The following is a 4,141-nucleotide window of genomic DNA, read 5'->3' as shown; positions in this document are numbered from 1 at the left end:
CTCCCCAAAATTTTATAAGTGGCATTGGCAGAGGGTCCTAAGTGTTCAGGATCCATGGTGCAGTCCACAGGACCTTGCTCAGCACTGGCAGGCGAGGGGCTCCCATGAAATAGTCTGATGGTGTGATATGGGCATTGCTCCAGCTATGTAGACTACAACCTGTGTAGACTACAATGGCTTATGGAATCTGAGAGGCAACAAAGCTTTAACTATATATATTCTCTTCTCCAGCATTTATTCACTCATTTATTGAGGAATTACTATGTACCCAACCCTGTCATAGATGTTGGCAAAAAGGAGGAAAAAAAAAAATTAAAATTCCTGTCCTGTGGAGCTTCCATTCTGGTAAAGAAGAGCAGATTCTAAACAAGTAAGTGAAATAAATACAAAGAATGTCAGATAAGCAGGGAATGAAAATGGGGAGTGCTAAGGAGAGTGATAGGGTTGCAGTTCTAAACAAGCTGGTCAGAGAAGACCTCACTCAATTGGAAAACTGACATTTGAGTAGACCTGACAAGGGAACTGACCTGGTGTGCATAGAGAGAAGGGGGAGGGTATCCCTGACCTGCAGGAACGGCATGGGTAACAGTCGTGAGGTACAAGTTTGCTCTAGAAATGGTTTTTGAGAATGGTTATCGCAGGGATCCCTAGAGTAATCCCCTTATGTTAAGAGAAGCAGTACAAGGAGAGACCCATTGCCCTCATCCTAATCTGATGGCTGGAGTACAACTGATCTGGACGGAACTTGATAATCTTCCTGGAAATACCGAACTTCATTTTGGCAATATTGGTGACCTACAGCCAAATCTACCCATCACCTCAAACACATCAGCACATTTACTTAAATGTATAATGTTTTAAGTAGAGCTTCATTCATCTTAAAACTTTAGTTGGGTTATTTTGGCATTCTTGCCTTATAAATATTTGTTTAAAGGCAACCACAAAAGCCGACTCTTGAAGAAGACATTTTCTTCATCAAACATTCAGAACTTAAAAAAAATTAAATTCTAGAACTATTAATGTTGACATGGAGTCAACATTTAATTTTATTTTTAAAGTTTATTTATTTATTTTTTCCTAGAGAGGGATCCATTCTCAGTCCCGCCAGTCTAGACTATGGGCACAGACCAGACCCAGCATACACAGAGAGGTTCCAGGTTATAAACCCAGGATCTTCCCATGTGGTAGGTCCAGAATTACAGTGTCACAATACCATGGCAACACTGGTCCCCAGCTTTTTTTTTTTCTTTTTAGGTTTTCAACATAGGGTGCATTTACTTGCCTGAGAGAGATAAATAGAGGGAAGGTAAGAAATCATCCCCCGGGGGGGTATGGCCATGCTACAATCCCTCTTCCTTCATACTCTTCCTGGAATTTTGGCCACACACACGTGTGCCTGGCGTGATCTTCAATCCCTCGTATCTGGGACTCAGACCATAGTCAGCCATGTGAGAATCCAACACATTAACACCAAGCTACTTATTGGACTCTGGCCCCTAGCTTTTATATTTAAGTCTAACAATAACTAAATCTAGAAGCAATAGAAGAAAAGACTGACAAATATGAATACATAACAATTAAAATTCGCATGGCTAAATACTATAAACAAAGTTAAAAGACTACAAATTGGCAGAAAATACTTACAATGGGGAAGAAAGGTTAATCTCCCTCACATATTTTTTTTCCCTCACATATTTTTTAAAAACTGAGAAACAAAAGAAAAAACTAGATAGAAAGTTTGAGAAAATATATGAATAGGCAATTCACAGCACAAGATACAAAAATGCCCCACAAACACAGGGAAAACTGATTAAACTTAGTCACGATGAAAGAAATTTGAATTTAAGTAACACTGAGCTATCATTTATCAGCTATCACATTGGCAAAAATTAAAAAGCTCAGGACCAGCAGTTGGCGTAATGGCTATGTCGCTGGACTCCCATATAGTTGACCGTGGTTCGAGACTTGGACCCGGTGGCTTGAACTCACGCCTGACACATGTGCATGTTTGCCCAAGATCCCGGGAGGAGAATGGAGGAGAAGGGATTGTGGCGTGGCCATCACCCCTGGGGAGTGATTTCTCGCTTTCTGTCTCTCTGTCTCTCTGGCGAGCACACGCGCCCTATAGCAAAAACCTCTCCAAAAAAAGAAAGAAAGAAAGAATATACACATGAACCCACTAATTTGCACAAAAACAGGAAGGATAAACTGATAAGATTGATTAGAAAGGGGTGAAAAGATGGTGGGTGGTGGGAAGAAAGAATGAAGCAGTAGGGATGGGTGGATACTTTGACTCTTAAAATCAGAATGTTTCACATACTAAAATAAATAAATAAATAAAATTAATTAAATCAACCAAAAGGTGGAAGAAACCCGAAATGGAACACAGATAGTAACAGATGAAATTGTGTCACAAATAAATAATGTAACTGCATTACAGGGGATGTGAAAGAAAAGAATTCATCTAAATAACTTAGAAAAAAATTTGATAATGCAAGAATCAAATCTAACAAGCAAAACTATACTCCAGGACCAGCAGATGGTGTAATAGTTACATTGCTATACTCCCACGTAGTCGACCAAGGTGGGACTTGGTAGATTAAAACCCATGCCAGACTTGTGTGCATGCATGCCCAAGATCCAGAGAGGAGAATGTAGAGGAAGGGATTGTGGCATGGCCATCCCCGACAGGGGGATTTCTCGCTGTCTCTCTTTCTCTCTCCGTCTCTCCAGCAAGCACATGTGCCCTATAGCAAAAATTTCTCTATACAAACAAACAAACAAAAATCTATACACCAATACTGTATCATTTTTTTTATGTTTTTTCCCCCCTAGGGCATGTGTGTTTGCTGGAGAGACAAAGAGGGAAATGAGAAATCACTCCCTAGGGAGGATGGCCATGCCACAACACCGTCTTTACCACTCTGCACATACGTCTGGTGTGAGTTTCAAGTCACCAAGTCCAGGACTCAAACTGTGGTCAGCCATGTGGGAGTCCAGTGCCTTAACCACCGTGGCACCTGGCCCCCCAATATTGTACTCTTCATAGTAAATCTATTTCTCCCAGGGGTAAGGTTTAGCAATTCTATCATTTCTTTGACACATATACTAAATTAAACAAGTATTTGTAATTGAGGGTCATACTTCCTGTTTGAGGAAAGAAGTTACAAATAAATGCCCAGACTTGTGGTACTGGTTAAAGGAACCAGATCCCATATGGCCAGTTGTGGTTTGAATTCCAGCCCCTGAGGCTTGAAAAACATCCTGGGCTCATGTCTGTGTTTGCCCAAAATCTCAACAGGATAGAGGAATGGAGGAGGAGAGATTACAGTGTAACCATGCCCCCACTGGGTGGTAAATACTTGTCTCTGTCTCACTGGCAAGTGCAGGCATCCGCTAACAATTACATGTAACCTGAATGTAATCATAAGAAAACAACAAAATGCAAACTGAGAGACAGTCAACAAAATAACTAACCAGTGTTCATCGAAAGTTTCAAGGCCCTAAGAAACAAGGAATGAGGACGGAGGAGCAATCACAGCTGGCGGGTGATCGTTGAGGTTTCACTGCAACTAAATGCAGTGCAGGAACCTAGATCAGATACTAGAGCAGGAAAAGGACATTGGGGTGGGGGATTTGAGAGGGACTGGCGAAACCGGTATGCGTTAGTTAATAGCATGGCACCGACATATCACTTGCCTGGTTCTGATCGTTGCACTGTGGTTATGTAAGTCAGTAAGACTAGGGGAGGCTGGCTGAAGCTTCATTATTCTTGGAACTATTCTTCAAGTCCAACATGATTTCAAAATAAAAATAAAATAAAACTCGAGGGCTGTAAAGCCTTCTGTCCTTGAAGCTTCCATTTTTGTCTAGTTCTTAGGCGACCAAAGCCTTACTTCCTTGTTTAGTCTGGACAGAGCAAGCCACCTCCCTTTGGCAACTCTGCCCTGCTCCATCTCAAGACCGACACTCGCCCCCTCGGAATTCAACATCCAAGCACAAACACTGAGTTTTGCTGTGTGCCACACCCTGTAGGTGAGGCTAATCTGGCCAATGTCTTTTTACAGCTTACTTCTTTTACCCATTTAATCCATTAACTGAGTCCCCACACATTTAAAGACTGATCTCACTCTTGTTATTC

This window comes from Tupaia chinensis, unplaced genomic scaffold, assembly GCF_000334495.1.
Source record: "Tupaia chinensis unplaced genomic scaffold, TupChi_1.0 Scaffold000250_1, whole genome shotgun sequence".
NCBI classification, from domain to species: domain Eukaryota; kingdom Metazoa; phylum Chordata; class Mammalia; order Scandentia; family Tupaiidae; genus Tupaia; species Tupaia belangeri.
Note: the sequence above shows the minus strand (reverse complement) of the source record.